This window comes from Natator depressus, chromosome 8 (assembly GCF_965152275.1).
Source record: "Natator depressus isolate rNatDep1 chromosome 8, rNatDep2.hap1, whole genome shotgun sequence".
In the NCBI taxonomy this organism is placed as follows: Eukaryota; Metazoa; Chordata; order Testudines; family Cheloniidae; genus Natator; species Natator depressus.
This window is the reverse complement of record NC_134241.1, coordinates 41,067,442-41,077,967: the sequence shown is the minus strand read 5'-3', so window position 1 is coordinate 41,077,967 and position 10,526 is coordinate 41,067,442.

Sequence of the window (10,526 nt, the reverse complement as noted above, 5' to 3'; positions counted from 1 at the left end):
GAGCAGGTCCTCAAGGAATCAATTCTGAAGCACTTAGAGGAGAGGAAAGTGATCAGGAACAGTCAGCATCGATTCACCGAGGGAAAGTCATGCCTGACTAATCTACTTGCCTTCTATGACGAGATAACTGGCTCTGTGGATGAGGGGAAAGCAGTGGACGTGTTGTTCCTTGACTTTAGCAAAGCTTTTGACATGGTCTCCCACAGTATTCTTGCCAGCAAGTTAAAGAAGTATGGGCTGGATGAACGGACGATAAGGTGGATAGAAAGCTGCCTAGATTGTCGGGCTCAACGGGTAGTGATCAATGGCTCCATGTCTAGTGGGCAGCTGGTATCAAGTGGAGTGCCCCAAGGGTGGGTCCTGGGGCCGGTTTTGTTCAATATCTTCATTAATGATCTGGAGGATGGTGTCGATTGCACCCTCAGCAAGTTTGCAGATGACACTACACTGGGAGGACAGGTAGATATGCTGGAGGGTAGGGATAGGATACAGAGGGCCCTAGACAAATTAGAGGATTGGGCCAAAAGAAACCTGATGAGGTTCAACAAGGACAAGTGCAGAGTCCTGCACTTAGGACGGAAGAATCCCATGCACTGCTACAGACTGGGGACCGAATGGCTAGACAGCAGTTCTGCAGAAAAGGACCTAGGGGTTACAGCAGACGAGAAGCTGGATATGAGTCAACAGTGTGCCCTTGTTGCCAAGAAGGGCAATGGCATTTTGGGATGTATAAGTAGGGGCATTGCCAGCAGATCGAGGGACGTGATTGTTCCCCTCTATTCGACATTGGTGAGGCCTCAACTGGAGTACTGTGTGCAGTTTTGGGCCCCACACTACAAGAAGGATGTGGAAAAATTGGAAAACGTCCAGCGGAGGGTAACAAAAATGATCAGGGGACTGGAACACATGACTTATGAGGAGAGGCTAAGGGAACTGGGATTGTTTAGTCTGCAGAAGAGAAGAATGAGGAGGGATTTGATAGCTGCTTTCAACTACCTGAAAGGGGGTTCCAAAGAGGATGGATCTAGACTGTTCTCAGTGGTAGCAGATGACAGAACGAGGAGTAATGGTCTCACATTGCAGTAGGGGAGGTTTAGGTTGGATATTAGGAAAAACTTTTTCAGTAGGAGGGTGGTGAAACACTGGAATGCGTTACCTAGGGAGGTGGTGGAATCTCCTTCCTTAAAAGTTTTTAAGGTCAGGTTTGACAAAGCCCTGGCTGGGATAATTTAGTTGGGGATTGGTCCTGCTTTGAGCAGGGGGTTGGAGTAGATGACCTCGTGAGTTCCCTTCCAACACTGATATTCTATGATTCTATGATTGCACGTCTTACTGAAATAGCCAAAAAATCTGAGATAGCCCAAAAACTTTCAACTGCTTGAACGAAGACAGAAGTGATTGTTAACTCTGTACTTGCACCACATTCTGTTGACATTGCTCTGAAAGCACTTGAGTACAATGACATATCTTATTGTGGAGTTGCTACAGAAGAAGCAATCATGGTGCTGTGAAAATATTTCCAGCAATAATTCAGTATTTTGACTGGAAGAACGGTGGGTTACAATCAAAGCTCATCAAGGTCCAGAACACACCTAATGAGACTGCAGATATGATTGCACAATACAGCAAGAAAATTCTGGAAAAGAAAGATTTGTTTGAGAAGTGTGTCGCATTTGCGGGTGACAACTGCAGTACAATGTTGGAAGGACTCTGGCATGATGGAGAAGGTAAGACCGTGTTTGCAAATTTAAAGAAGCTGCTGCAGAAAGGGACTTTATTCGGCGTAAGTTGCCTATGCCTAGCACACATTTTGAACAGTTGTGCCCTTCACTGGGCAGACAAACTTGATGTTGACATTGAGAGCATTATTTTGAAACTTTACAACTATTTTCATATGTATACTGGCCGAACTGAGATTCTGAAGGAATATTGTGAGTTTGTTGACAATGAATACAGAAATACAGACACGATGGCTGTGATATAGGTATTATTATCCAGGTATTTACAGATGTTTCCACTCTTGAAGTTGTTCTTCCTGTCACAGGACAAACCACCCACTGTGATTAAGAAATTTTTCGAAGATGAGTTCAACGAGATTTACTCTGGCACATGCACTCACTCATGAGTGCATTCCATTCACACATTCAGGAACTAGAAAGGGAAAACAACTCCATTATGGAAGTGGGGAAAAGTTTGGACTCTGTGCACACTATTCTTGAACACAAGATCCAGAACCTCATGTCACTGAAAGTGAAGGGACTACTGGCTGTGACATACCCCAGGTACAATCTGTACTGCTGAATAGCTGTCTCCTCAGGCCTTGGCTACACTTGCGCGTTATAGCGCAATAAAGCCGCCAAGAGCGCTCTACCTTACTACCCGTCCACACTGGCAAGGCACGTAGAATGCTCTGACTCCACGGCTGGAGCACTCCTGGTACTCCACCTCCCCAAAATGAATAACATTTGTTGTGCTCTCGCTGGAGCACAACGGCACCAGTGTGGACACCTAATGCGCTCTGATTGACTTCTGGAAGTGTCCCACAATGCCTGTTCTAGCCACTCTGGTCATCACTTTTGAACTCTGCTGCCTTGTCCGCAGGTGACCAACCGTCAGACTTGCCGTTTAAATTCTCTGGGAATTTTGAAAATCCCCTTCCTGTTTGCTCAGCCAGGTGTGGAGTGCTCTCAGCACATCTTTCCAGGTGACCATGCCTCCACTCACCAGGTGATCCCCAGTATGGAGCAATGGTGAGGTGCTGGACCTCATCAGTGTTTGGGGGGAGGAAGCTGTGCAGTCCCAGCTGTGCTCCAGCAATAGGAATTACGATACCTTCGGGCACATATCAAGAGCCATGACGGAACGGGGCCATGACCGGGACGTTGTGCAGTGCAGGGTTAAAGTACAGGAGCTGCGGAATGCCTACCGCAAAGCCCGTGAGGCAAACGGCCACTCCAGTGCTTCCCCCGCGACCTGCCATTTCTACAAAGAGCTAGATGCGATACTTGGGGGCGACCCCACCTCTACTCCAATGACCACCATGGACACTTCCGAGCCCAGCACAGCAAGGGGGGAGGAGGAGAAGGAGGAGAAAAACGCGAGGAAGGGTGCTGAGGCGGGGGGAGACACCCTGGAATCCCCAGATAAATGCAGCCAGGAGCTCTTCTTGAGCCAGGAGGAAGGCAGCCAGTCACGGAGTCCGGTGCTTGGGGAAGGACAAACACCAGAGGAGGTTCCCGGTAAGCAGCTTTTCTTTTCGGGAAGGAAGTTCTTTGGTGCGGGCTCTTTGGGTGAGGAGGGTTTGGAATGCATGCATGCCTAGATGCAGAATAGCGCATTGATGTGGTGTATCACATCACAGCAATCGGCATCAGTGATCTCTTCAAAAGTCTCAGACAGAACGTGGGCAATGAGCTTGCGCAGGTTTATTGGGAGAGCCAGTGTGGTTCTTGTCCCAGTCAGGCTAACGTATCAGCGCCACTGTGCCGCAAGGGGCAGGGGGACCATTGCTGCACATAGGCAAGCTGCGTATGGGCCAGGGCAGAAGCCGCATTGTAGTAGAAGACCCTCCCTTGCTTCCCCAGTCACCCTCAGCAGTGAGATATCTTCTAGGACGATCTCCTGTGGAGAATGTTGTGACAGTGTTCAGTGTATGTTTCCCCTGCAGCTGTTGGCTCTCCCCAAGACACAGAAACCCAGAGGACAGTACATCAATGAAACAATCAGTCCCCCTGGACCCTGTGCTTTCTCACCATTTCTGGGCCTCCTGTGGGTTATATGAGCTCACTTTGGGACAGGCAAAGTATGGTTTTGTATGGACTGTGATTGCCCTCCTTAAGTGCGGGGGAATCATTATTCTATCTGGTGTGTGCAATGCTTCCTCTGTTGAGTGTTGCATTTTGCCAGTATAGGTGCAACCTTGAGATCTCAGCCGCCAGTATTATCACCGGCTGACAGACTGAGAGCACTCAGGAAGAGGCCCCATAAAAGCAAAGAAGACATGCTGCAGGAAGTGATGCAGCAGTCTGTGGAAGAGAATCGAAAGGCACAGAAGTGGAGGGAGAGTGAAAGGAGGATTCGTGAGAAGAATGATTCATAGATTCATAGATATTAAGGTCAGAAGGGACCACTATGATCATCTAGTCTGACCTCCTGCACAACGCAGGCCACAGAATCTCACCCACCCACTCCTGCAATAAACCTCTCACCTATGTCTGAGCTATTGATGGTTTAAAGCCATGGTTTAAAGATTTCAAGGAGCAGAGAATCCTCCAGCAAGTGACCCATGCCCCACGCTACAGAGGAAGGTGAAAAACCTCCAGGGCCTCTTCCAATCTGCCCTGGAGGAAAATTCCTTCCTGACCCCAAATATGGCGATCAGCTGAACCCTGAGCATATGGGCAAGATTCACCAGCCAGAAACCCAGGAAAGAATTCTCTGTAGTAACTCAGATCCCACCCCATCTAACATCCCATCACAGGCCATTGGGCCTATTTACCATGAATATTTAAAGATCAATTAATTGCCAAAATCATGTTATCCCATCATACCATCTCCTCCATAAACTTATCGAGTTTAATCTTGAAGCCAGATAGGTCTTTTGCCCCCACTGCTTCCCTTGGAAGGCTATTCCAAAACTTCACTCCTCTGATGGTTAGAAACCTTTGTCTAATTTCAAGTCTAAACTTCCCAATGACCAGTTTATATCCATTTGTTCTTGTGTCCACATTGGTACTGAGCTTAAATAACTCCTCTCCCTCTCTGGTATTTATCCCTCTGATATATTTATAGAGAGCAATCGTATCTCCCCTCAACCTTCTTTTGGTTAGGCTAAACAAGCCAAGCTCCTTGAGTCTCCTTTCATAAGACAGGTTTTCCATTCCTCAGATCATCCTAGTAGCCCTTCTCTGTACCTGTTCCAGTTTGAATTCATCCTTCTTAAACAAGGGAGACCAGAACTGCACACAGTATTCCAGATGCGGTCTCACCAGTACCTTGTATAACAGTACTAAAACCTCCTTATGTGTACTGGAAATACCTCGCCTGATGCATCCCAAGACCGCATTAGCTTTTTTCATGGCCATATCACATTGGCGGCTCATAGTCATCCTGTGATCAACCAATACTCCAGAAGGAGGTCCTTCTCCTCCTCCGTTACTTCTAATTGGTGCGCCCCCAGCTTATAACTAAAATTCTTGTTATTAATCCCTAAATGCATAACCTTACACTTCTCACTATTAAATTTCATCCTATTACTATTACTCCAGTTTACATGGTCATCCAGATCTTCCTGTATGATATCCCGGTCTCTCTCTAAATTGGCAATACCTCCCAGCTTTGTATCATCCGCAAACTTTATTAGCATACTCCCACTTTTTGTGCCGAGGTCAGTAATAAAAAGATTAAATAAGATTGGTCCCAAAACTGATCCCTGAGGAACTCCACTGGTAACCTCCCTCCAGCCTCACAGTTCACCTTTCAGTAGGACCCGCTGTAGTCTCCCTGTTAACCAATTCCTTATCCACCTTTCAATTTTCATATTGATACCCATCTTTTCCAATTTAACTAATAATTCCCCATGTGGAACTGTATCAAACGCCTTATTGAAATCTAGGTAAATTAGATCCACTGTGTTTCCTTTGTCTAAAAAATTTGTTACTTTCTCAAAGAAGGAGATCAGGTTGGTTTGGCACGATCTACCTTTTGTAAAACCATGTTGTATTTTGTCCCATTTATCATTGACCTCAATGTCCGTAACTACTTTCTCCTTCAAAATTTTTTCCAAGACCTTGCATACTACAGATGTCAAACTAACAGGCCTGTAGTTACCCGGATCACTTTTTTTTCCTTTCTTAAAAATAGGAACTATGTTAGCAATTCTCCAATCGTACGGTACAACCCCTGAGTTTACAGATTCATTAAAAATTCTTGCTAATGGGCTTGCAATTTCATGTGCCAATTCCTTTAATATTCTTGGATGAAGATTATCTGGGCCCCCCGATTTAGTCCCATTAAGCTGTTCGAGTTTCCCTTCTACCTCAGATATGGTAATATCTACCTCCATATCCTCATTCCCATTTGTCATGCTACCATTATCCCTAAGATCCTCATTAGCCTTATTAAAGACTGAGGTAAAGTATTTGTTTAGATATTGGGCCATGCCTAGATTATCCTTAACCTCCACTCCATCCTCAGTGTTTAGCGGTCCCACTTCTTCTTTCTTTGTTTTCTTCTTATTTATATGACTGTAGAACCTTTTACTATTGGTTTTAATTCCCTTTGCAAGGTCCAACTCTACTTGACTTTTAGCCTGTCTCACTTTATCCCTACATGTTCTGACCTCAATAAGGTAGCTTCCCTTGCTGATCCCTCCCATCTTCCACTCCCTGTATGCTTTCTGCTTTCTTTATCACCTCTCTGAGATGCTTGCTCATCCAGCTTGGTCTACAACTCCTGCCTATGAATTTTTCCCCTTTTCTTGGGATGCAGGCTTCCGATAACTTGAGGATCGCCGGCAGCAAAACACGGTGCTATGGCAGCAAAGCACGGATTGGCTGATTAGCATAATGGAGCACCCAGCGGACTCTATCCAGGCGCTCGTCGTCATGCAGGCGGAACACTACCGCGCTCACCCCCCACCCCCGCAGACCTTGTCCCAAAATTCTTTCCCTTGTGTCCCCATGTCCCCTCCAACCCACTTTCCCCAACATCCAGGTTCTTACCACCCCCAGCTGCCTCCTACACCCCTAGCTTCACCATCCACCCATGAAAACTATGACCCTTATCCACTGCACTCAACCCCCCTCAACATGCCTTATAGCCATCCTGAAGTGCAACACTCAGTGCATAGCACTCCAGACAGTATTCCAGAGTATGAAATCAGGACATACTCAAGTCTGTGAGTGAACCGGTCCCCACCCCACCCCCTTGCCATTGTGGTATTGCTGAGTTACTTTGTTTTTATTTCAATAAATGAATTTTTTTTCAATAAATGGAGTTTTTCACCTTGATAACATACTTTATTAGTGCATAAAGCAAAATATACCTTAGCCCAGGAAAGCAACAAGCACTACAATTCAGTGTACCAAACACAGCCACTGCTCTTAACTCCTGTGCAGAGCAACAGACATTACTGGTGGCTTTCAGCCTCAAATTGCTCCCTCAAGGCATCCGTAATCCTTGCAGCCCCACGCTGGGCCCCTCTAATAGCCCTGCTCTCTGGCTGTTCAAGTTCAGCCTCCAGGTGTTGAACCTCCGAGGCCCATGCCTGAGTGAAGCTTTCACCCTTCCCTTCACAAATATTATGGAGGGTACAGCACGCAGATATAAGCGCGGGGATGGTGGATTTGGCCAAGTCCAGCTTCCCATAAAGAGAGTGCCAGCGACCCTTCAAACGGCCAAAAGCACACTCCACAGTCATTTGGCACTGGCTCAGCCTGTAGTTGAACCGTTCCTGGCTGCTGTCTAGGCTCCCTGTGTAGGATTTCATGAGCCACAGCATTAAAGGGTAAGCGAGGTCTCCAAGGATCACAATGGGCATTTCAACTTCCCCTATGGTGATCCTCTGCTCTGTGAAAAAAGTCCCAGCTTGCAGCTTCCTGAACAGGCCAGTGTTCTGAAAGATGCATGCGTCATGCACCTTTCTGGGCAAGCCTGCGTTAATGTCAATGAAACGCCCATGGTGATCCACAAGCGCCTGGAGAACCATGGAGAAATACCCCTTTTGGTTAACATACTCGGAGTCTAGGTGGTCTGGTGCCAGAATAGGAATATGCGTCCCATCTATCGCCCCTCCGCAGTTAGGGAAACCCATTTGTTCAAAGCCAGCCACAATGTCATGCACGTTACCCGGAGTCACAGTTCTTCTGAGCAGGATGCGATTAATGGCCCTGCAAACTTGCATCAACACAATTCCAACGGTCGACTTTCCCACTCCGACTGGTTAGCTGGAGTTGCCAGCTTCCAGATTGCAATAGCTACCTGCTTCTTCACCATCAGGACAGCTCTCAATCTCGTGTCCTTGCGCCGCAGGGTGAGGGCAAGTTCAGCACACAGTCCCATGAAAGTGGCTTTTCTCATCCAAAAGTTCTGCAGCCACTGCTCATCATCCCAGACTTGCAGAATGATGTGATCCCACCACTCAGTGCTTGTTTCCTGAGCCCAAAAGCGGCATTCCAAGGTGGAGAGCATGTCTGTGAATAAGACAAGCAATTTTGTGTTAAATGCATTACGTGACTCCATATCCTTGTCGGACTCCTCACTGTCACTTTGGATCTTAAGGAGTAGCTCGAATGCTAAATGTGACATGCTGGCGAGACTCGTCAGCATCCTCCTCAGCAGTTCGGGATCCATTCCCACAGACTGAAAGGGAAGACAGAATGTGCCGCACAGAAACCATTGAAAGATGGCGCCAAATGTGGACAGAAACACAGGGATTGCTGGGATGCGACGTGATGCATCACAGGGCGTTGGGACAGGATCCAAAATGCCCCGCACCCCACGCCCCCTTCCCACAAGCCACAGCGCCAGAATGGGAAGAGGTGCTCTGTGGGATAGCTGTCCATAATGCACCGCTCCCAATGCCGCTGCAAGTGCCGCGAATGTGGCCATGCCAGTGCGCTTGCAGCTGTCAGTGTGGACAGACCAGCTTTCCCTGGTGCGCTCTCCGAAGGCTGATTTAACCCAAAGCGCTGTACAACTGCAAGTGTAGCCAAGCCCTCAGTTCTCCAACCTGGGATGCCTTTAACACTGCTTTGCTAATGAACAGCTACTCCTGGCCCACCACACACAGCCTCCAGCATGTAACTTGTTCCCAGCTACACAGTATTGAGTGCTGCTAGCTAGTCACTCATGAATTACATTGCAGAAGAATACCAGCAGATTCCCAGTCCCTGATTTCCAGAAATATGTATCTTGTACTGCTCAGTACCCTCCTAAACAATACAAGCTCTGAGAAAGTCTGTCATTTTATCAAAGAAAAATGGTATGCACAAGGCTTGTTATCGGAAGTGGAGTTCCCCACGCACTTTAATCTAAACACACTGATAGATAAAATCTATCTTTCTGTTGTTAATAAACTTAAGTGATTACAAGTGCTGATACATAAAAGTCAGGACTGATTACAAAAGGAGGGACTTGATGACGCATGTAATGCATTCTCTGCTAAAGTAGAGAATGCATCACAACAAGCCGGTGCTGAGAGCATGTGGAATTGGTCGACGCTATACCCGGCTCATGAGACAGCTCATGGTATCTGACACCATCAGGTAGTCCAGAGACATCTACATGGAGCACATCATGTGACACCATCAGTACCAGGTTGTCAAGGTTCCTTCCCCACTCTGAACTCTAGGGTACAGATGTGGGGACCTGCATGAAAACCTCCTAAGCTTACTTTTACCAGCTTAGGTTAAAACTTCCTCAAGGTACAAACTATTTTACCCTTTGCCCTTGGACTTTCGCTGCCACCGGTATTATTAGTATTATAACACCGGTATTATTATTATTATTAGGAAAGAGTTCGTTTGGAAACGTCTTTCCCCCCCCAAATCCTCCCAAATCTTACCCCCTTTTTTCTGGGGAAGGTTTGATAAAAATCCTCACCAATTTGCATAGGTGACCACAGACCCAAACCCTTGGATCTTAAGAACAATGAAAAAAGCATTCAGTTTTTTAAAAGAAAAATTTTAATAGAAGAAAAAGTAAAAAAGAATCACCTCTGTAAAATCAGGATGGTAAATACCTTACAGGGCAATTAGATTCAAAACACAGAGAATCCCTCTAGGCAAAACCTTAAGTTACAAAAAGACACAAAAACAGGAATATCCATTCCATTCAGCACAGCTTATTTTCTCAGCCATTTAAACAAACAGAATCTAACGCATATCTAGCTAGATTACTTACTAAGTTCTAAGACTCCATTCCTGTTCTGTCCCCGGCAAAAGCATCGCCCAGACAGACCCAGACCCTTTGTTTCTCCCCCCCTCCAGCTTTGAAAGTATCTTGTCTCCTCATTGGTCATTGTGGTCAGGTGCCAGCGAGGTTATCCTAACTTCTTAACACTTTACAGGTGAAAGGGTTTTTCCTCTGGCCAGGAAGGATTTTAAAGGTGTTTACCCTTCCCTTTATATTTATGACACAGGTCAAGTAATCAAGAATGCTGGTCAGGGAAATAACCCACTTCCTTCCTTCCCTGATGACCCAAGGGACACACCCATGTACTTATTCACTACACCAACACTGACTTGGACTCTAAATACATTCTATGGGTGGCGTACCCGAGATCACTCATCCACTGACGTCTCAAAAACTCCTGCACCCCAATCTGGGTCTATGCTGGTTATGTGCTATGTATATATCTTATGAACCTTGTAACCAACACTTGTAATCCCTCATAACCCAAGCCTGATCACAGATGTACAGTAACTTCCTTCTTAACTTGCATAAATTTGATTTTAAACATTAACTTTAATAAAATTGTTGTCTGTACAGCACATGCTTAGAGTATTTGGAGCTGTGAATGGAAC